The sequence below is a fragment of the Mobula hypostoma genome, chromosome 1 (genome assembly GCF_963921235.1).
Source record: "Mobula hypostoma chromosome 1, sMobHyp1.1, whole genome shotgun sequence".
Lineage (NCBI taxonomy): Eukaryota > Metazoa > Chordata > Chondrichthyes > Myliobatiformes > Myliobatidae > Mobula > Mobula hypostoma.
The window spans coordinates 63,582,599-63,607,704 of NC_086097.1; positions in this window are offsets into that span (position 1 = coordinate 63,582,599).

Genomic DNA, 25,106 nt, shown 5'->3' on the forward strand with positions numbered 1-25,106 from the left:
TACTCCAGCACTTGAATGAAGCCCAATGAACCAGGGAAGGCAGCCCAATTAATATAAATTTCACAAGTGCAGAGAGACCCAGAAACAGACAAACTCTTTGTTCTTTTATCTCAACACAACTTGTCCTTTCTTTTCCCCAAACACATCCTGTGCCCATTAACACAGTCCTCATAAATCAATTAGACACTTTAATGGTCGGTCCTCATTATCTCATAGCACACAATATTCCTTTGGACATAAAAGAACATTAATATTACATATAAGTGAATCCAAGAAAGTCTTAACAGACATTCACACTTTACTGGTGCTTGAGACTAAGAAGGAATCCAGCTACAAACATTAACAGACCTGCAGTGTTTCCCTTATACAGACACTGTGCAAATGCTACTCACTAAGAGACCTATAGACTTCACATGCTAAGTGTTCCAAAAGAGCTAAATTGTCATTTGACCTTCCAGACGTTCATCCAATGTTTTGCAAAATGTATTATAGCAGAAAGTGGGACAGGACATAGTGGAGGGCCAAGGCTATGGCATCATCAGTGCACCCGTTTTGAGACAAATAAACTGAAGGTTTATGTAGGTGTACTGTAGGTGAAGTAAATACTTGTATAGGAATATGAAAGAATAGCCTTCTTAGTCATGAAACCTATTTGGCTGCCTCACTGCAAATCATCTGTGTACTGATGATTTCTATAACATTATTCATAATTTTGAGATGAAACAACCTAATGGACAATGAACAACAGGAATTCTGCAGATGCTGGAAATTCAAGCAACACACATCAAAGTTGCTGGTGAACGCAGCAGGCCAAGCAGCATCTATAGGAAGAGGCGCAGTCGACGTTTCAGGCCGAGACCCTTCATCAGGACTAACTGAAGGAAGAGTGAGTAAGGGATTTGAAAGCTGGAGGGGGAGGGGGAGATGCAAAATGATAGGAGAAGACAGGAGGGGGAGGGATAGAGCCGAGAGCTGGACAGGTGATAGGCAAAAGGGGATACGAGAGGATCATGGGACAGGAGGTCCGGGAAGAAAGACGGGGGGGGGGGTGACCCAGAGGATGGGCAAGAGGTATATTCAGAGGGACAGAGGGAGAAAAAGGAGAGTGAGAGAAAGAATGTGTGCATAAAAATGAGTAACAGATGGGGTACGAGGGGGAGGTGGGGCCTAGCGGAAGTTAGAGAAGTCAATGTTAGAGAAAGTTAGAGAAGCCTTTTATATATTGGTGAGACCCGACGCAGACTGGGAGATCGCTTTGCTGAACATCTACGCTCTGTCCGCCAGAGAAAGCAGGATCTCCCAGTGGCCACACATTTTAATTCCACATCCCATTCCCATTCTGACATGTCTATCCACGGCCTCCTCTACTGTAAAGATGAAGCCACACTCAGGTTGGAGGAACAACACCTTATATTCCGTCTGGGTAGCCTCCAACCTGATGGCATGAACATTGACTTCTCTAACTTCCCCTAGGCCCCACCTCCCCCTCGTACCCCATCTGTTACTCATTTTTATACACACATTCTTTCTCTCACTCTCCTTTTTCTCCCTCTGTCCCTCTGAATATACCTCTTGCCCATCCTCTGGGTCACCCCCCCCCCTTGTCTTTCTTCCCGGACCTCCTGTCCCATGATCCTCTCGTATCCCCTTTTGCCTATCACCTGTCCAGCTCTCGGCTCTATCCCTCCCCCTCCTGTCTTCTCCTATCATTTTGCATCTCCCCCTCCCCCTCCAGCTTTCAAATCCCTTACTCACTCTTCCTTCAGTTAGTCCTGACGAAGGGTCTCGGCCTGAAACGTCGACTGCGCCTCTTCCTATAGATGCTGCTTGGCCTGCTGCGTTCACCAGCAACTTTGATGTGTGTTGCGTTAATGGACAATGAAAACTGTATTTCTTTATACATGTGGCACACGTAAAAAATGCCATTTGTGGACATATGTTTGCAGTTTCGTTAATTTATTTTCATAAGCTAGTTCATTGTGAAATGAGATATAAGAAATATACATGGGAAATGTGTGAATTTCCTTAAGTATCTAATGCTGAATTCAGAACATGTATGATAAAGTTCAGTCTTTAGTTGCAACTTTATGCAAAATGATACATAAAGCTTGCATCCAGTGTATTGTTGTTGAATATTGTGCATTTCTGCCAGTATTATTAGTTCTGATCTGCAAGTAAAGCACAATCAAAAAGTGAGTAAAATAAAACATAACAATCAGAAATTTAGATTAAGTGATGAGATGGTACATTGAAATTGAATATCCATGCTAAACCATTGTGTGACTGATTTTCTATTGCTACAATGATTGAAAATGGGGCTGATCAAGTGTTGAGCAGAGTGTGTTCATATGATTATCCTGCAATTCCATTCTATAACCTTGTAGCTGACATGCTGGCCTATCGTGTTTTGACAAATTTGCCAGCGCCATTTCTTCATCTCGGTTTGAATCAGAATCAGGTTTATTATCACCGGCATGTGACGTGAAATTTGTTAACTTAGCAGCAGCAGTTCAATTCAATACATAATCTAGCAGAGAAAAATAAATAATTAAACAAATAAATCAATTCCAGTGCCACAAACTTGCCGATGCAGCATCCTGGAAGCAGCCGAACACAGTCCAACTTCAAGTCCGTTTGAAAACTTCGAGCCTCCGACCAGCTCTCCGACATCAAGCACCGAGCACCATCTCTGCTGAGTGTTTCGACCCCGGCAACAGGCAATAGGCAAAGCCGAGGATTTGGGGCCTTCCCCTCCGGAGATTCCTGATCGCACAGCAGCAGCGGCAGCGAAGCGGGCATTTCAGAAGTTTCTCCAGATGTTCCTCCGTGCCTCTCACAGGTGTCTCCATCAAATAAGGATTGTGCACGGCATCCTACTTCACAAATACGATATCAATTCGGAGCGGCCGCGCGCATTGCGTCGCGCCGCCATCTTCTCCTACCCCACTAGTTGGCATATCTCACTCCTGTATGTCCTCTTGACACCACCTGAGATTCTACCAACAATGGTTGTATAGTCATGAAATTTATAGATGGTATTTGAGCTATGCCTAGCTACACAGTCATGTATATACAGAGAGTAGAGTAGTGGTCTAAGCACACATCCCTGAGGTGCACCAGTGTTGATCGTCAGTGAGGAGGAGATGTTATCACCAATCCACACAGATTATGGCCTTCCGGTTAGGAAGTCGAAGATCCAATTGCAGAGGGAGGTACAGAGGCCCAGATTCTTCAACCTCTCAATCAGAATAATACAGAAATTAGCACTGGCTTAATAATCATAAAGGAATCAAACGTGAGAGCATGTTAAAAGTTCTCTGTGAAAGGAAAGTATAAAATATTCTACTATTACATCAGTACTCCTTCTCTACTATTTTTAATAAACATTGCAAATTAGATAGCCCAACCATAGTCCAGCTTCCCAAAGTTTCAAAAGTCAAGAGAGGACTTGTGTCACATAACATCATTGACATGCTCCTCATTCATCCATCCCATCTCTTGTCGCATTTGTAAAGAGTTGTTGGTTCCCTCAGTGCTAAACCCAGTAACTAAGCTTTGTGTTCAAGTACTAACTTATTATAAGTATCTTGGTGAATTTCCATGATCTGTCTCTTGGTGAGGGTATATATACAAGATAAAACTCACCATTAGCTTTAATGCATCATATAGCCTTTGGTTGATTGAAGAGAATTTGAAGATCAAAGCCTCAGACCTGGAACAAAACTCATGGTCTAACAAGCCATGGTGAACACTACCCTCCGAGATGCCTCTGAGACCTGGCCCATCTAGTATAACACTTCAGAGCACTGAAGAAAAAACAGTCTCAGTCATGTCTGCAAAATTCTCCAAATTCACTGGAAGCACAAAGAAATCAAAGTCCAACACCCCTCCCAGGCCAACAGTCTTAGTTACAGCCAATTGCCTACATTGAAATGCTAGGCTTTCCAATGCCCAGCACCGGGTTCTTGAAAAGGACATTCTTCTCCAAAATCTAGTACAGAAAGGGATGACCAGGAAATGGTCAAAGAATATACTCCAGCCCTCCTTGAAGAAATGTAATATACTCATTACTTCCTGGGTATCTCAGCTCATGACTGCTCAAAGCAGAGAAGCAGCATTCAGGATGGCTTTAAGTGGAAGGAACACACCACTCACAGACTACTTGTCCATCCATCCCATCTCCTGTTGCATTTGTGGAAGAATCTGTGGTTCCCCCTGAATCCTCATTACCCACCTCAGAACCAACAAAACCAGAGTGAAGATTTCTTGTAAGCGTGTTCAGCTGTCTGTCATGAAGCCCAACAGTAAGATACGCATTTGTTACTTGTACAGCAGGATACCACTCCACTCTCCCAGATTACCCCACAGCAGGAAACAGTACAAATTAAACCCAGTGCATAGCTATCACAATTTTTAGCAAGCATTTCTGAGCAAGATGTTATAATTATGGGTGACTCCAATTTCCCAAATATTGAGTGAGAGAACCCAGTGGATTACTGGAAAGTGAATTCATTGAGTTATTGAATGATTGTTTCTGACCTAGTGTGTTAATGCTAATGTACCAAAAAGATGGGAGACCTGTCTAGATTTGATATTCTGTAACAATCAGGATAGAATTTTAAGTATGGAAGTTGTTGAGACTGTAGGAACAAGTGATCATAACATGATTAGTCTCAAAGTTTTTAGTGAGAGTATATCAGTAAACACCGAAGCCATTAAATTGAATTTCAGAAAGGCAAAGTTTGCGCAGATGCGGCAAAGACTTCAGGAAGTAAACTGGAAGGAACTGCTTGCCGTTGAGTCAGTTGCGGAACAATGGGGTCGATTGAAAGAGTTATTACATGCAGAGCAGGAAATGTTCTTACCCAAGGTCAGGAGAAGCCACAAAAACAATAGAGCAACTACATGGATGTATAAAGATAAAAATTATTGAAGAACGGACAGTTATACAGTATAAGGAATGCAGAAAAAATAGTAATGGTAAAAATATGAGAGCCCTAGTAAAACCGGAAGTTTGGATTGCCAAAAGGTAGGTTGAGAAAGATATTGCTGATAATGTTAAGATTGACACCAAGAAATTCTTCATTAATAGTAAAAGAAAAGCCAAGGAGGAAGTCAAGTGTATTAGGAATAACAGTGGAGTGTTAAATTATGCAGAGAAGGAATAGCAGATACTCTTAATTCATATTTTGCTAAAGTATACATTAGCAATATGCCAGTAAGTGCAGAGAAAAATAAGTGACTCAGAGATCTTAGAAAATGAGATCTGCTTCAGCTGAAGAGGTTGAAAGTTAATCAATCTCCAGGGCCAGACAACATATATCCAAGGGTACTTAAAGAGAGATGAAAACCTAAAGATGTATTTTTCAAAAGTCATTAAAGACTAGCGAAATCTCTAAAGACTGGAATTGGGCTAACGCTGTCCCAGTATACAAGGAGGGTGACCGCACTGACCCTGATAACTACAGACCAGTTATGTATTGTAGGTAAGAAAATGGAAACAATAATAAAGAATGAGATGGAAAAGCAGCTAAGAAGAGGCATGACAGCTGAAAACCAGCATGAGTTCAGAAAGGGGAAATCATGTTTTACTAATATGCTGGAGTTCTATGAAGAGGCAACTAAAATTTATGATAAGAATAAAGCGGTTGATACCATTTACTTGGACTTTCAAAAGGCTTTTGACAAGTACCCCATGAGATGTTGATAATCAAATTACAGGAGGGAGGGATTCAGGGTAGGCGTGCAAATGGGTGCAGAATTGGCTCAAAAGCAGAAAACATGAGTTATGGTGAGAGGATCATTTTTACACCTAGAGGATGTTATGTGGAGTTGCGCAGGGATCAGTTTTGGGACTACCGCTGTTCTTAATTTACATTCATGATTTGGTTAAGCACATAACAAATAAATTAGTAAAGTTTGCTGATGACACAAAATTAGGGGGACGGGCTGATAACATTCAGGCAGCAGAATCAATACAGTTAGATTGAACAAAATCAGGCGTGGGCAGATAAATGGCAGATGAAACCTAAGGTAAGTAAATGTAAAGTATTACATATAGAAAGTAGAAATAATAAATATAAATATACAATGAGGAGTCCCGAGTTAGAAAGTGCACTGTGTGAGAAGGATCTGGGTGTCCTGGTAGATTCATCATTATCAACATGTGCATAAGCAGTTAGGAAGGCTAATAGGATCATGCACTCTGTGGAGTTCAACTCTAGAGGTGTTCTCCTTAAGCTGTATAATGCACTTGTGAGGCCAGACCTTGAATACTGTGTACAATTTTGGTCTTCATTTTGTGTGAAGCAAGTGAAGAGAGTGGGGAGAGAAGGGTGACGACACTCATTCCAGGTCTGTGGGGTGTGAGCAATACAGAAAGATTGAAAGAATTCAATATTTTAACCTAAGTAGACGTAGAATGAGGAGACATGATAGAAGCGTTCAGAATCATTGCTGCAAGTAAAGTGGATGCCAGCTGCTACTTCAAAATTAATCCATCAGCAAGGATGCAGGGCCATAGGTGAAGACTGGTTAAGGGGAGACTTCAGACTAACATCAAGAAGTACTTTTTTTAAAAACACAGTGAGTTGTAGATATGTGGAACAAACTACCTAGTTGTGTAGTTCAGAGCAGTACCTTAGAGACTTCCAAATCTAAACTCGATAGTTATTTCAACACACTATGTGAATAGGAATTTGGTAAGCTTTGCTGGGCCGACTGGCCTGTTCCTGGCAAAAACCTTTGAATGCTCGAATGTTCTAAAGGATCAGTTTTGTGATCTTGCTGTACAGTACACATCAAATATTTGGTTAACATCTAAAAAGGAAACAATGGGAAATAACACTTCCAACTAAAGTCAACAAATGAACTTCATATATTTCAAGAATTTTTTGTTTATTCATTCAAAGATGTGGACTTTGCAGGCTGAGCCAGCATTTTATCGCCTATTCCTGAATGCTCTTGAGATGACGATGGTGAGCTGCCTTCGTCAACTGTTGCAGCTCTTGTGGTGTGAATATACCCTCAATGCTACGAGGGAGAGAGTTCCAGGATTTTGACCCAGTGCCGGTGAAGGAACAGCAACACATTTCCAAGTCTGCTCCAAGGAAATCTTGCAGCAGTATCCTGTGGCTGAGATATTTGACGTTTAACCATCACAATTATCTTCCTTTGTACAATTCCAACCCTTGGAGGGTTCCCCTGATTCCCATTGACAGTTTAGCCACAGTTCCTTTATGCCATACTCAATTAAATGCTGCCTTGATGTCAAGGTTAGTTACTCTCATTCACTAAATTAAACTGTAACATGGAAAGGGATATATTGTCAACAAGAAATTCTCCAGATGCTGGAAACCCCAAGCAATACAAAAAAATGCAAGGGGAACTCAGCAGGTCAGGCTGCATCTGTGGAAATGAATAAGCAGTCAATGTATCGGGCCGCGACCCCTTCCTCTAGACTGGAAAGAAAGGGGGAAGAGTGGAAGGTGATAGGTGAAGTCAGGTGGGTGGGAAAGGTAAAGGACTGGAGAAGGAATCTGATAGGAGAGGAGAGTGGACCATAGGAGAAAGGGAAAGAGGAGGAGACACAGGGGGAAGGGAAAAAGGAGGGCACCCAGGGAGAAAGGGAAAGGCAGATGAGAAGAGGTAAGTGGCTAGAGGGAGGAATAGATGAAGAAGGGAGGGGAAGGATTTTTTTTACTGGAAGGAGAAATTGATATTCATGCCATCAGGTTTGAGGCTACCCGGATGGAATGAATATAAGATATTGCTGAGGGTGGCCTCACCATGGCACAAGAGTAGGCCACGGATTGACATGTCAAAATAGGAATGGGAATGGGAACCCCTTTTTACTGGGCCCCTCTAGAGATGCGGCTCGTTAGCCCCTCACTAACAGCCACTGGCCCCAGCTGTGAGAAAACCACCTTTCACAGACTCTGTATGTCTAGGGTAGATATGACCTGGGTCCCATCAAACCCATGAAGTTGGAATGTCCCACTCACCCGAACTCCGATTTGTGTGAATGCTGCGTAACTTACTGCTCCCCTGAAATCACCCTTCAGCAAAAAATAACAGACTGTAACTGCATACAATGATAAAGGAAGTATATTTAAGAATGTTAGTAACTAAAGAAAAGAAAGAGACAAATAAAAGGGCCCATCATAATTAAACAGTCAAATGTGCGCACAAGTTGGAGCTCATCTTGAAGTTGTCTTTAACTCACACGCTGGACCCACGGTTTGCGTTAAGGTACACACCACCTTCCAAATGTCGCTTGAAATCCATCTCGAACAAATGGGCTCTCCCACAGGAGTATTGGTCCTTCCTCCTTGAAGCCATTCATCTGTACAAGAGGGACAGCATTCTCAGCATCTTCCCTCCTGTCTTCTCCCAGCTCCTACCATAAAGGCCTCGACCCACACCACTATCCATCACAAAAACCTCTCCACCCAGCGTTCTCCAGAACCTTCTCCTAATTCCACCATCCTGATTGGCTGACACCACATTCCTAAGTTGAACAACAAAGCCCCTTACCTTAGCTCAAACCCAAACAGGCTGAAATCAGAACAGACTGCTCTTACAGAACTGCTAAAATGAAATACCTACAGCATGGCAGTAAAAATCTTAACCGGGGCGTTACTCACTTTTGGAAAATGAGGCAAAGGTGCTTAACAAACTGGTCCCCCAATTATGGTGGGTCTCATCAATATTGAGCAGGCCGCGTTTTGAGCACCAAACACGATAGCCAACCCCAGCATATTCACAGATGAAATGTTGCCTCACCTGGAAGGACCGTTTGGGGCCCTAAATGGAGGCAAGTGAGGAGGTGAATGGGCAGATGTAGCACTTTGGCTGCTTGCAGGGATAAGTGCCAGGAGGGAGATTAGTGGGGAGGGATGAATGGACAAGGGAATCATGGAGGGAGTGATCTCTGCAGAAAGTCAGGGCGGGGGGGAGGTAAAGATGTGTTTGGTGGTAGGATCCCAAGTCAAGTCAAGTCACTTTTTATTGTCATTTCGACCATAACTGCTGGTACAGTACACAGTAAAAACGAGACATTTTTCAGGACCATGGTGCTACATGAAACAATACAAAAACTACACTGAACTACGTAAAACAACACAAAACTACAGTAGACTACAGACCTACCCAGGACTGCATAAAGTGCACAAAATAGTACAGGCATTACAATAACTAATACGCAAGACAATATGCACGGTAGAGGGCAGTAGGTTGGTGTCAGTCCAGGCTCTGGGTATTGAGGAGTCTGATGGCTTGGGGGAAGAAACTGTTACATAGTCTGGTCGTGAGAGCCCGAACTCTTCAGTGCCTTTTGCCAGATGGCAGAAGGGAGAAGGGATTGTATGAGAGGTGCATGGGGTCCTTCATAAAGCTGTTTGCTTTACGGATGCAGCGTGTGGTGTAAATGTCTGTAATGGCTGGAAGAGAGACCCCGATGATCTTCTCAGCTGACTTCACTATCCGCTGCAGGGCTTGTGATCCGAGATGGTGCAATTTCTGAACCAGGCAGTGATGCAGCTGCTCAGGATGCTCTCAATACAACCTCTGTAGAATGTGGTGAGGATGAGGGGGTGGGAGATGGACTTCTCTCAGCCTTCGCAGAAAGCAGAGACGCTGCTTGGTTTTCTTTGCGATGGAGCTGGTGTTGAGGGACCAGGTGAGATTCTCCGCCAGGGGAACACCAAGAAATTTGGTGCTCTTAACGATCTCTACAGAGGAGTTGTCAATGTTCAGTGGAGAGTGGCCATTTCATGTCCTCCTGAAGTCAACAACCATCTCTTTTGTTTTGTTCACATTCAGAGACAGGTTGTTGGCTCTGCACCAGTCTGTTAGCCGCTGCACCTCCTCTCTGTATGCTGACTCATCATTCTTGCTGATGAGACCCTCCATGGTCGTGTCATCGGTGAACTTGATGATGTGGTTCGAGCTGTGTGTTGCAGCACAGTCGTGGGTCAGCAGAGTGAACAGCAGTGGACTGAGCACACAGCCCTGGGGGGCCCTGTGCTCAGTGTGATGGTGTTGGAGATGCTGCTTCCAATCCGAACTGACTGAGGTCTCCCAGTCAGGAAGTCTAGGATCCAGTTGCAGAGGGAGGTGTTCAGGCCCAGTAGGCTCAGCTTTCCAATCAGTTTCTGAGGAATGATTGTGTTAAATGCTGAACTAAAGTTCATGAACAGCATTCGAACGTATGTGTCTTTTTTGTCCAGGTGGGTTAAGGCCAGGTGGAGGGTAATGGCAATGGCGTCGTCTGTTGAGCGGTTGGGACGGTACACAAACTGCAGGGGGCCCAGTGAAGGAGGCAGCAGGGTCTTGATGTGCCTCATGATGAGCCTCTCGAAACACTTCATGATGATGGATGTGAGTGCGACAGGACGGTAGTTGTTGAGGCAGGACACTGAAGACATCTTCGGCACAGGGACGATGGTGGCGGCCTTCAAACATGCAGGAACGACAACGCTGCTCAGGGAGATGTTGAAGATGTCAGTGAGAATCTCTGCTAGCTGGTCTGCACATCCTCTAAGCACTCTGCCGGGAATATTGTCTGGTCCAGCAGCCTTCCATGGGTTGACCCTGCACAGGGTTCTCCTCACATCGGCCACGGTAAGACACAGCACCTGGTCATTTGGAGAAGGGGTGGTCTTCCTCACCGCCACGTCATTTTCCGCCTTAAAACGAGCGTAGAAGTTATTCAACGCATCTGGGAGGGAGGCATCACCAGCACGGGAAGGTGGTTTTGTCTTGTAGTTCGTGATGTCCTGAATGCCCTTCCACATGCGCCACGTGTCACCGCTGTCCTGGAAGTGGCTGTGGATGCACTGGGCGTCTGCACGCTTTGCCTCTCTGATGGCCCGGGACAGCTTGCCCCTCGCTGTTGTTAGGGCTGCCTTGTCGCCTGCTCTGAAGGCGGAGTCACGGGTCCTCAGCAGTTCACGCACCTCCGCGGTCATCCATGGCTTCTGGTTAGCGCGTGTCGTGGAGGTTCAAGTGGTGGTTGGTAAGGACAAGAGGAACTCTATCACTGTTAAGGCAGCGGGAAGATGGGGTGTCCGAGAAATGGAGGAGATATGGGTGAGAATAATATCAATGCTGGAGGAAGGGAAACCCTGTTCATCGAAGGAGGAGGACATCTTGATGTTCTGGAAAGGAAAGCTGTTTCCTGGGAACAGATGCGGCAGAGGCGAAGGAACTGAGAAAACTTTGAAGGAGGTGTATATTGTGACCAGGAACTGCAGACAATTAAGTAGAGTCAGCCAGGTTTACAGCAAGGCAAAAGGACAAAGAACCAATCAGAAATGCTTAGATAAGAAAGCTATGAGGGGGCATCAAGATAAGCAGCCTTAGGAAAAGTCGGTTCAATGCAGGTCCTGCAAATAAATCAAATGGTGCTAACTCAGTGTAAATAGCAATAAAGCAAACCTGAGGAAATAGAGCAGCCACTCAGGTTTCATCTGGACAAAAGAATTAGATTATATCAGCACACAGAGGCTTTCGATGGTCTCAGGTCTGCTTCTGATTAGCAATTCAAATGTATCAACGCCAGCTCAGCCTTTATATCTTAAAATCAAAGAAAGATGGGGGATAAAAATTAACAGCGCACACTCGCAATGTATTAGAAAATGGAGAACGGTGCATCAGGCACAGGATTTGATTATTTTCCCTCCCAATAATTTTTATTAAAATGGATTTGTTGCAATAGTTAAATTTCTCATTCTGTTTACAGACCTGATGTCATCATGTTTTTGTTTCTAACTCACTTTCACTTTCATTCATCTTAACATATTTTGTTTCGGCTGTCCGTCTGCTTCAACCTGCCACTTTGAATGTCACTTTCCTTCTTTCTTTCTGGGTGAGAGGAGGCAACTGGTATTGTGGCATGGCAGGAGAAGAAGCCATCAACAGCTCAAGGTCACATTTGTGGTGGAGCTGCAATGTTATCTGACCCTCAGTGTGGTTCTCCAGTCATCCTCTTCCCTAGACACTTTCCCATAATCTTACCTCACTTGCCTATGTCCCTACCCATAACTTTGCTTCTTGTTTTACCCTTGCAGCCACAGACCTATCTTGGCATCATCATAATCTTAACTCCTTCCACTTCAAATAATAACCCACCTAACTTTTATATCTTGGCAATCTTTTCTTGTTCACCTCAATCCAGTTCTCTGTTCCAATTCGCTGGCACCACCATCCAGTCCTGAATGGGCAGAGAGAGACCAACACACTGCTTACTATCACTTAGCAACTGTCATTCTTATTTCCCTTCTCTCTTTCTTTTTTTCTCTTCTGACTGAATGTTTCTCTATTTCAAAATCCACTTTTAATATTAAGTTAAAATGAGGAGAAGCACTATCTGTCTCTGACTTTTACCATTCAATCCCTTTGTCTCCGAGCTGGAACTTACAAATAGCAATTACCTTTCCTAAATATCATTCAAAACTCAGGTGGAAAACTAATTGATTTCAAAGTTCAACCATCATTTTAAAAGCACGATATGCAAAAGTTATAAAACACAAAACGAAAAGTAGAACAAGAGTAATAAGGAATTAGTCTCATATTCTCCTGTCATATACATATACAACACAGACATGCAGGTGCACACATACACACAAAATCTTGCTTTGAAAGAATTATGGAGAGAATATTTTACATGCATGTAAAATCTTGTGCAATCTATAAACATATTCTTTTCCATCCACCTCTCTGACATTTTGCATAATATTCTGAGTTACTTTACAATTTATATGCATCCTTTCTCTGCTGAGAGACGCTTAGAAAGCAGCTACATTATTCATAATTGCTGTCCCTGGAAATAGGGAGATTTGCTATTTTTGGAAAATTGATGATAGTGCATTAATCACAGATTAGAAAGATCAATAAAACCACACAAATAACCAGTGACATTTGCAGATTATGAATTCAGATCGCTTTTAGATGTTATTGCAGATTTCAAAAAGACATTGGCTTATGGAGGTCATAACATAGGTAATAATTGAGAAATTATATCACTTACCTGCATTCACTTATTCAGCTGAATGAGGTAGAATTTTGCTAGTCACTGACAGTGTTTGTACTTAAGCATTTATACTTATGTGTTTACACAACAGTATTTGTAAGTTTCAGAGCCAAGTCCTTCAGATTCCCAAAGGGTTTGTTTTTTATTTGAATCCTAGCTATGAAGACTTCATATGATGCTATTAACAATAGAGAAAACATTCATGGAAAATGAAAGATTTCCATATCTGAAAATATACAGAAGGTAAGTGATATTAGGATGGAATTTATATTAAAAATGCTGTCTTCATATGGTGACTTTTTTCATTACAGCAAAGACAACATTTAACTGGAAACTGCTCCAGAACAACCGAAGAACTTTAAAGATGCTACTGTACATAAATACATTTATTAATTTATTTCTATTAAATTCCCATCTTATTTGTCAGGAGGTGTGAACATAAAAATAGAAAAATGTTTCCATTAAATTAGTGGAGACAGAACTTGATGTCAGTAAGCTACTCTAAGAAATACAGAAACATTGTGCTTAAAAATAACAGCCTGGACGTTAACAAGGTCAATGGTATTTTAAATTAACATCCATAAAATAGTCTCAGTCAAAAGTAATTTTCAGGTATTTACTTCAGACTTCTCCATATTTCATGGATTTCTGTATTTCTTGTGACATAAAATATTGATTTCATGGATTTATCATTACGGCAAAGAAGATGAAGGAGAGATTCAATGTGTTGAAAACTATAAAAAGTTTGAATAGAGTAAATAAAGGGAAATCCAGTATTAACAGGGTTAATAACCGAAGGACACAGATTTAAATAATTAGAATTTTAAAAAGAGAAAGATGAAAATCTTTATTTTACTCAATAGCTGTTCTGATATGAAATCCATTGTTTAAAAGATGGATAAAATGTCAAAAGCAAAATCATTACTTGATTTTAAAAGCATACATTTTCAAGGCCATAGGTGGTTCTAACTAACAAAAGAAGAGAACAACCTGAACATAATAGGCTTAATACTGTAATATGAAGCTATGATCTTTGGATTTGATATTTTAAAGACAAACTAATAATTACAGAAACAAAAATAGCATTCATTTATACACAGGAGATACTGCAGATGCTGGAAAACTTGAACAAAATACTGGAGGAACTCAGCAAGTCAGTCAGCATCTACGGAGTGGAACAAAATGTTTCAGGGCATTTCTCACGTCAGGAAGACCATTGAAGCGTGATTTATGGTAACAAGTAGAGTTGCATCAGTCCTCTAATAAAGCAATGGTTATAGAGCAACATCCAAAAGCACCAAGAGAAAGGTAATGAATATTATCATTGTCTTCAGTCAGGGTGCAGAATCACCAAAAATCAAAGGTCACTACCACCAGCAATTCTAGTTCCTTTTGACCTCATTGACACTGAATAGACTTTGTTTTTTGTTTGGAAGCTTATGCTATATTTGTGTGGATTGGAAAAGCAGTTGCCCCACGAGTGCAGTATGGGAGATCAGAGCTTGTCATAAGGAGGCATTGGGAGCAGACACAAATGCAAGACACAGACACTGGAGTACTAGGAACAGGACTCAGTGTGTCAAGAAAGCAAGGGGAGTGGGGAGAAAGAACGCTAGACATTGACACAGGCCCTGGACGAGACTAGGATGCAGGGCCTGGGCTAGGACATGGACAAGAAACACAGAACCTGGACAAGGAACAAGGAACAAGGAACAAGGAGCCTGAACTAGGGACATGGGACTCCGGTACTAGAGCCTGGACAAGGACCCGGAACCTGGGTCTTGGTTGGGACTAGGAACCTGGGTTTTGACTCAGAACCGGAATCCAGGTTTAGGCTAGGACAAGACGTGGCTACAGGACAGGATGTGGCTACAGGACAGGACGAGGGAACTCCGGCACAGGGCTGGGTGAGGTACTCCTGGGCTGAGCGAGACAAATGGACAGGACGAGAACACAAAGCCTTGACTTGGTCTTGGGAGACAGGAACCTCAGAGCCTTGGACTTGGAACTCAGGAACCTCGGAGCCTTGGAGATGGAACTCAGGAATATGGAACACAGAGCCAGGACCCCTCCTTGGGAGCAGAATGTAGGGCCAGGACTTGTACACAGCACACAGAGCCAGAAACCCCTCCTTGGGAACAGGACCAAGGGCCGGGGCTCTTTCTATACACAACACACTGAACACGAAGAGACAGTTCTCTACTCAGGGTAGCAGCAAACGGCCGGACCTACCCAGCAGAGGCAAGGACACAAAGAGAAGGTTCCTAACACAAGGTAGCAGCAAACGGCCAGACCTACCTAGTGAAGGCGAGGACACAGAGACAATTCCCAATTCAAGGTAGAGGCAAATGGCCAGACCTACCTAGCAAAGGCGAGGACACAAAGAGACAATTCCAAACAATGACAGACTGTTCCTTATCTTGACACAGCAAGGCCCCGGTATTGCTCCGGCGGTTGAACTTGACGGCGTTACAGGCGATGCTTCAGGCGAACATTGCAGGCAAAGGCTTCAGAAGGAAGGAGAAGGGAGGGGAACAGAACAGTCCAGCCAATGAAGCTGAACCCAGGAGCTATTTATGTAGCCAGCCTAAAATGAGAATCAGATGCCTCAATTGAGGCACCCCAACAGAACAAGGGAAAACCGGAAAACCTGGAATAAGGATCAGTGGACCAAACTGTGAACCGGAATGCAGACTTCATGGACTGGACCATGACAGAGCTTTAGCTTGTTTCTCTCCTGGCTACAGTTCTGTAGACCACGAGACCTTTCATGCCCATTAACTTCAATCGAAAAATGCTCATTTACGTAGCAGTTCTGAAAAATTCACCCCATATGTTCTCTTTTTCTTTCAAAACCCGTTAAGAATAGGAGCAACTGAAATCTTGCATTAGATTGTATTGCTCAGGGAAATGAAACTGTTGAGAAGTCTCTATCAGCAGTATAGACTCAATGGATGGAATAGCTTCTTTCTAAATCTTAAGATTTTATAGCATGTTATTTTTATTCACCCTTACCTCCTTAATTCTGAATTTTGTATCAATGACTTTTGAAAGATAAGTTTGGGAGCATTTATTTAATTTAGCTAGTTTTAAGTGAAAACAGGTGAGCCAGAGATGGCAACAGGACCAGACAAAATGAAAACTCTTCTCACAGCTACTTGCCTATGATAGCTGACTCATCCTGGCCTCAGTCAGTAAAGGTACAGTAAAGTTATTTAAAGTGGGATGGTCAGTACAGACCTCCAACAGTCTGCCAGTTTTTCAATTGAATAACAATTGTAAAGGTATGCATGTTCAATAATTTAGTTTGCTTGTTAACCATTCTAATGCTGAAATACTGCACCGACACTTTTAAGGTATTTAAGATGTGCTGCAACTGGGAAGGTTTCCTGTAGCAGTTTTCAGTTCTGACGCAGATCTGAATGTATTTCCTAATCTCATACTGGTGCCTCTACAGAAAAAGATCATTCACAATTCCTTTCCGCTAATCCAAACATCGGCAAAGAGCAGTTACCTCGTCATATTTTGTAAAATCTGGTCACCTATGCTCCATATATTGGTTCACAAAAGTAACCAAAAATATTAGAAAAATGGACCCATTGTGCAAAATCAGGCATGAACAAAATGGAGGTACGTCAATAAACACTTTCATAACTTAATTGCCCTAGTTAAATCAGGGTTATAAAGTTCAAACTAAAATACATCTCCAGGGAAATGGTACTCACATAGACAGCATTCTGCACTAATTCATTATTTTGAAATCGCTCTTCTATTCTAAATAAAACCACTTCAGATTCATTGATTGAAATTTCCAAAGGCATAACAAAAGAAAACTATGAATTTGCAAATTCAGAATCAGATTGGTTTTATTATTATTGACGTAGATTGTGAAATTTGTTGTTTTACATCGAACATAAACATTACTGTAAGTTACAATTATAAACAGTGCAAAAGAGAAATAATGGGGTAGTTTTCACGAGTTCACTGACCATTCAGAAATTTAATGGCAGAGGGGAAGAGACTGTTCCTAAAACATTGAACTTAGATCATTAGGTTCCTCCGCTTCCTCCCTCATGGTGGTAATGTGAAGCAAGCATGAACCGGATGGTGAGGGACTCTAATGATCAATGTTGCCGGCTTGAGGCATCACCTCTTAATGACCTCCTGAACGACGGGAACTATTTATCTGATCGGCCTGGCTGATTCTATAACCCTTTGCAGTCTCTTGTGATCCTATGCATGGGAGCCTCCATACCAGGCAGAATGCTCTCCACCACACATCTGTAGAAACTCACAAGAGTCTTTGGTAACATACCAAATGTCCTCAAATTGCTTATGAAGTAGAGCCATCATGACTTCTTCATAACTGCATCAATTTGTTGGGTTGGGGTAGATGCTCTGAGATGTTGATGTCCAGGAACTTGAACCTGCTCAACCTTTCCACTGCTGACCCCTCAATGATGACTGGTATGTGTTCGCCTGACTTGCCCTTCCTAAAATCTACAATCAGGTCATTGATTTTGCTGACAGTGAGCACAAAGTTGTTGTGGCAACACCACTCGACCAGGGGATCTACTGTATCTCACTACTGTATGCCTCCATGCTGCCATCTAAGATTCTGCCATCATCAAAGGTGCATTTATAGATGGTGTTTGAACTGTGCTTACCACAAAGTCATGAGTATAAGGAGTAGAGCAGTAGGCCCAGCAGGCATCCTCCAGGTGCACCTATGTTGATTGTCAGTGAGGAGAAGATGTTATTAGCAATGCACACTGATTGTCAATGTACCATGGAAGTAACTGTCAGATCTATTACAATAGTCTAATATGTTCTGTTTCATAAAGGAGCATCAATATAGGAAATTACCAAATGGTCTAATTCTGAGCTCATATCTACTCATCTCTGGTTTCTGAGGTTTTTGATGATGTTTAGCATCAAATATAAAATTTGCAATAACCTTTAAAATTTCCTTGAGTATGAATAATACCAACAAACAATAATTTCTACATCTGACTGAGGCCTTTCCTGTTTGGGGGTGAGGGCCATCATTCTTGCTTTCTATGTACTGTTAAAATGGCATGAGGTACTGGCACCAATATGAACCAAAGTGTAGTTAAACACAAGTACAATAGCTATTCATGCTTACCCTGTCAGACCTGCACATCCATTTTACAACTGGATAGTATAATGTGAACTAGATGGGTGTAAACCTGGGGAAATCACATTGAAAATGCTAGTGCATCAAGAAAGCTGTTATTAATTTAATTGACTTCAAACTCATAGTCACACTTGCATTATTTCAAACTACTACGAAGAAATTAAAGAGTAGCAGAAAAAATTAGACATTCCTATATAATAGATGTGCCTGTATTTTTCAGCTAGAATAAGTGCAGCCCTTGGCTAGTTGGTACCTTTCTCAACTCAAAGTCAGAAAAATGGCAACTTGTTCCACTCCAGGAATGTAACTACAAAGAAATAATAGGCAGACACTTTACTGCAGTTCTGAGAGAGTGCAGCATCAATGAGATGCCTACTTTTGAATCATATAGAGCCTTATCTGCTCTCTCAAGATCCTGTGATATTATTTTAAAGAAAAGCAGAGGAAATATCCTTGTACCTGCAAATATATGTCCCTCAACTAACATCAGTAAAGCAGATTACTTTGTTACTGACACATTTCTGCTTGTGGAAGTTCAATGTGCAAAAATTATTGCCACATTTCTTACATTAGAACAATGATTACGCTTCATGAATTATTTTGTTGGCTGTAAAACACATCAGGATGTCCTGAAAGAGACATTAAAGGCACAATATAAATACTTTGATTTATCCACCTATTCTTGTCCATTACCTTTCAGGAAAAAAAATAATAATTTCTAATGTGTGCATTGCAGTTCTTACACTGGAGACACAGGTGCCTTGGTTGACAAATTGTAGGGGCACAAGAGACTGTAATCACGCAGAAAAGTACATTCCCTTTTTGCACTGAAAACAAATCACATTCTCATTGCATGAAAATCTCCTTTTGAATAATCATTTATTAATATACCCCATTAGGAAAAAGAATAAAAAAACAGCCCATAGAAGAAATTGTAGGAGGTATGAATGCTTACTTTTCTGTGCACTCGTTGACCTTATTGAGTTAAAAAAAACTTGGTGCCATGCCTGTTTTATAATCACTGAGGCACTGCAGTGCATCATGTCAAACACTTCTGTTAAGAAGCAGAGCAATAATGAAACAAAGAACAACAATGAAGGCAGACATGACAAATTTCCTTTTCAGCAAATCAAAGCACCAAGTCATTAATTAAATGCAGCAACTGTTCTCAAATTGCCAGTATCCTTTCCTCTTCAAAGGGCAAGTACAAGCTTGTCCCGTTTCTACCAATCTGCCGATCATCAAAGAAATTAATTCTTATGCTTATCAAATTAGGCAGCTTCAAGCATACTGCAACCAATGCCATAGTATTTTCAAAAAACTTACAATTTACAATTATAGCACAGTACAGCACAGCATGCTATGTTGTACATTAAATATCAGAACCTTAGTTCAGACGCAGCACTTGCTGAACTGCAACTCGACGTAATTCTCCATTATTTTAATAGGTGGCATTAACCAGAGTCTTTTTATTATTAATTTTTTTATTGCAACACCAACAATTTACATTCAATCCAACCAAATTGCCAATTACATTTTGACTGTTTAACCCAGCCACCCCCAACCTTCATCACCATCCCCCCTCCAGCCCTCTCTCCCCCCCCCATCCCTCTCCCCTCCACCAACCAACTGAATAGTGGTACATACACAAACAAAGCATTCCTATTTTAACAAAAGATCTTTTAAGTTAGATATCAAATTTGTCCACATTAAGATTGTGTTTGGTCGTGCATCATTTACTCTTGCTGATGAAAGTTCCAGGTATGAAATGTCCAAAAAGCTCCGAAGCCAGTGAGTATTTGAAATATCATGGGGAGGTTTCCAACACTGGACTACAATCTTCTTAGCTGCAGTCAGGCCTGCCAGCTAGATTTTGCGTGTTTTTCCCATAAGGGAAAGGTGGGAGTCATCATTTAGAAGATGTACAGCAGAGTCCATTGGTCATTGTACCCCTGTTAGTTCTGTAAGAGTACTGATAACCTTCCCCCACAAACCAAAAACCCCTGGACGTTCCCATACAACATGTATAAAAGAGCCAATGGCTCCATGGGGGCAAAATGAGCAATGTGGGTCAGGAACCAGTCCCATTTGATGTCTAATTCTCGTTGCTAAATATGCTCTATGACAAAATTTCAAGTGTATATATCGATGATTTGGGTTTTTCGAAGCACCGGCAGCATTATCCCAAATCATATCCCAGTCTAAGTCTTGTCCCAATTCAGACATGTCCCTATCCCAGGCTTTCATTCCCAATGTGGGCATAAAATTCTGGGAGTTTAATTTATTATAGATATATGACACTATCTGTCCTGGAGCACTCTGTATCCAACTTAAAATGGGATGGTCCTTTAAATCTGACCCCTCCACCCCCCCCCCCCCAGGGAACACCATAGGCTTTACAAGCTGATCTTACTCAAAAGTAGAAGAAAAGAGAGTGCTTATCAATATTATATCGAGATATCAGTTCTTAAAAGCTAGTATTAACCAGAGTTGAAAATCATGATCTCCCAGCAAAAATAATCAAGCCTTCCATCAGCAGAATATTAATGAGCATAAACCTATATCAATTACTCTATGTAACAGGCAAAATGAAAGATTTTGTTATGATTTGTATACCCCAGGCATAGCTGAATGTTGCCCAACAGCTGTAATTTATTGAGAAATACCTCTCAGTGCCAGCATTGGTGAACTTCAGAGATGGGCAAAAATCTAACAGCATTCAGTGTTATAGCTCTATGCACTCCGCTGCAGTTCTTTCTTGTAAAGATCAGCTGCAATCTAGAAGCTAGTGATGGCATAGCAACTGAGCACTGAGGTCTACTAAAGGGATATGGATTAAAGTACAGGAATTCAAAATGTTTCCATCATAAGAATTTACAAAGGAACTTTCCCGAGTAAAACTATTACAAAGTACAATGGATTGGGTCACATCGGGACCAGCACGTTTTGGCTCAAGTAAGCAGCTGCCCCAATTAGCCAAAGTTTCATGGAAATAGTTAAAAAGGTATAAAAAAAGACAAACTACCATTTAACTGAGTAAAAAATTAGTAATTAAATGAAATACAGAACAAATTAGAACACTACAATTACTACTACAGTATAAAATACTGCTACTAGTGTACGGTAAAGTACACTATAAAATTTTGTATTAACTGCTAATAATTTTCAACAGTATACTGCCATGTTCTTTTGATTGACTGTAAATGAACAAAATCAGCGTGGGCACCTAGTGCAGATAATGGACTGCCTTCAAGCAATGCCTTTGATGATTGCACCCTCCAATCTTCATTTTCATTGTAACAATTCACGATGATTGACAATACCTTCAAATTCTTCATAGTTCCTTACTTGTTGAAGTAGTCATATCATTTCATTTACAATCTCAGACGTTTTGGCATCTCCAAGCCTCAATGCTTAAACCACAGTGAGCAAAACACAAAACAATTCTGAAATGTCTTACTGCCTATTTCTCACCACCTACCAGTGACAAAAGTCACTGATTTTTGAACACAAAAGCATGCAACTGACACTATTTAAAAACTGTTCGCTCTAAGCACTGTATAGTGTCTAATGGCCATACAAGTGCACATAACTGAGGCTAATTAGAAACTGATTAGCAAAAGTCTCCTGTCCCAATTAAGCAGCATGGTGTCCCAAATAAACAAAGGGAATCCCAGCTATTTTCTTGATTTGTTTTTGTTCTTTGTGAGTTGTCCCAAATAAGCAGCTGCTCCAATTAACTGATGAACCAATTAACTGAACATTGTATCTTAGATTTTATAAATAGATTTTATAAATTTCATGCATCTCTAATTCTCTCAGTGGCTGAATAAAACAGCAGATGATTGTGTAAAAACGCCAAGAAACAGATAGATAGTCCGTAAAAATTTTCAGAATGTCCACTCTTCTTCAAAACCAGTAAAGGTCATCAACCTGCATGAACACTCTGTGTCATTCACAATTGTATTTGATTCACAAATATATTAATGCCGAGTCCAAATCTTAGAATTCTCCACAAAGCAACAGCAGCCGTAACTACAGTGGGACTGCAATAGTTCAAGAAGACAGCTCAACACCTTCACAAGGCAAGATACAAATGGACAACAAAGTGGAAATTCCCATAGGTCTAGATGTTGTACAGTCAGATGAGACATACTTTCAGGAGAGTGCAACCAGATGCTCACTGTACTGAAGGTAAAGACCATACAAGTTGCGAATGTATTGAACAGAAGAATTCTATTTTAATTCTTATATTATCTCCAGCTGCTACTCCAGCTAATAGCTTGTTGGAGGTTGGGACTTAATGAAATCATTTAAATAAACTTTTATTTTCTACTTTTATTAGTTCTGACTGGTTCTGCTATAAGATTATCCGTCTCTAATATGAGCTCAGATTTCACACTGACTGCATGACCTTGTGGCCACTTCTAGCACTCTTGGTTTCAAGGCTCAGCAACAGTTTTGAACTGTACTTTGCAGCTTTATTTGTCCCCTTTCCCCACCCCTTCTCTTAATAATCTGTCAAGCAGTGACCTGACCCTTTCAGATATACTCTCTGTCCTATCATTCCCTCCCCCACCCTCTCTTCAACTTTAAACTAACATCTAACGAAGCATCCTTGTCCTGTAGCATTACCTCAGTTTCCACATAAGCTCCCTAGACTGTTGAGCCTTTCAGCATTTTCTGATTTTATTTCAGTTCTCCAACATCTGCAGTTCACTGATTTTCTATAAGTATACAGACTTGAAAAGAAATTCAAATATTGTCATTTATTTTGTTGTCGAATCAAGGCAACCAAGATCCATTTGTCACATCAGTTTATCATGTCATTCATGTGGTTTAGTTAATTTCAGTAAAACTAGTCATTTGTTTTCACTCTTTCAATATTTTTATTAGTTTCTACATAAAAGAATACAGAGTATAAGAAAGTATATATAAAGGTCGAAAAAAACAACTACCAATTACATTATATAATAACAATCTCAATACCCCATATTCATGTAGGTTAGTCAAAGTTATATTGAAATATACTAATTTATTACAAAAAAAGAATTTAACCCCTACCAAGACCGAAGCTGTTTATTAAGGAGAAAAAAAGGTAAAATACCTTCTCATATAATAAAAATTAATAATAGCTAACATCCAAATTTAAACAACGAATTGAGGGTTTTGGAAGTTTTGAAAATAATTCAGAAAGGGTCCCCACAATGTTTGAAAGTCTTGACGAGATTCAGAAATTGAACAACGAATCTTCTCTAAATCTAAGCATGACATAACATCGCATAACCATTGAGCACGAGTAGGAGGAGAAGCATCTTTCCATTTAAACAAAAGCACCCTCCCAGCTATAAGAGAGCTAAAGGCCAAAATCTGATGTCCTCAACTTGATATCTTGTCCTGAAACAATACCGAATAGAGCCATCAGAGGATTAGGCTTAAAATTAACTTTGAGAAGTAAAGAAAAAGTTTGAAAAACTTACTTCCAATATTTTTCAAGACATGGACAAGTCCAAAACATATGAAGTAATGAAGCTTCTCCATTATTGCATCTGTCACAGTAGGGAGATATATCTGAATAAAAACGAGATAGCTTATCTTTAGTCATATGGATTCTATGTACAGTACCACCTTAAATTGTATGAAGGAATGGCGAGAACATAGTGATAACGTATTAACCAGTTTTAAAATTTCATTCCAAGTTTCCTCAGATATTGATGTCTGTAAGTCCTGTTCCCAGAGATTCTTAATTTTGCCTAAAGGAACATTCCTTGTCTCCAGTAACATACCATAAATATTAGATATTGAACCATTATAAAAGGGTGTCAAATTAAAAATTACATCTAGTAAGTTCTTATCTGAGCTTATAGGAAATGCGCCTAATTGAGACCTTAGAAAGTCTCTAATTTGTAGATATCCAAAAAAGTGAGTTTTGGGTAGCCTATATTTAGCTGACAATTGCTCAAATGAAAAAAGATTTCCTCCAACAACCAGATCCCAAAAACATTTAATACCCAACCTGTCCCATTCTTTAAAAACTAAGTCAGTCATAAGACCATAAGACAAAGGAGCAGAAGGCAGCCATTCGGCCCATCGAGTCTGCTCTGCCATTTTATCATGAGCTGATCCATTCTCCCATTTAGCCCCACTGTCCCGCCTTCTCACCATAACCTTTGATGCCCTGGCTACTCAGATACCTATCAATCTCTGCCTTAAATACACCCAATGACTTGGCCTCCACTGCTGCCCGTGGCAACAAATTCCATAGATCCACCACCCTCTCACTAAAAAAATTTCTTCGCACTTCTGTTCTGAATGGGCGGCCTTCAATCCTTAAGTCATGCCTTCTCGTACTAGACTCCCCCGTCATGGGAAACAACTTTGCCACATCCACTCTGTCCATGCCTTTTAACATTCGAAATGTTTCTATGAGGTCTCCCCTCATTCTTCTAAACTCCAAGGAATACAGTCCAAGTGCGGACAAACGTTCCTCATATGTTAACCCTCTCATTCTCGGAATCATTCAAGTGAATCTTCTCTGTACCCTCTCCAATGTCAGCACATCCTTTCATAAATAAGGAGACCAAAACTGCCCACAGTACACCAAGTGAGGTCTCACCAGTGCCTTATAGAGCCTCAATATCACATCCCTGCTCCTATACTCTATTCCTCTAGAAATGAATGCCAACATTGCATTCGCCTTCTTCACCACTGGCTCAACCTGGAGGTTAACCTTCAGGGTATCCTTAAGGTAAGAGGACTCCCAAGTCCCGTTGCATCTCAGAACTTTGGATTCTTTCCCCACTTAAGTAATAGTCTGCCCATTTATTTCTTCTGCCAAAGTGCATAACCATACAATTTCCAACATTGTATTTCATTTGCCACTTCTTTGCCCATTCTTCCAATCTATCCAAGTCT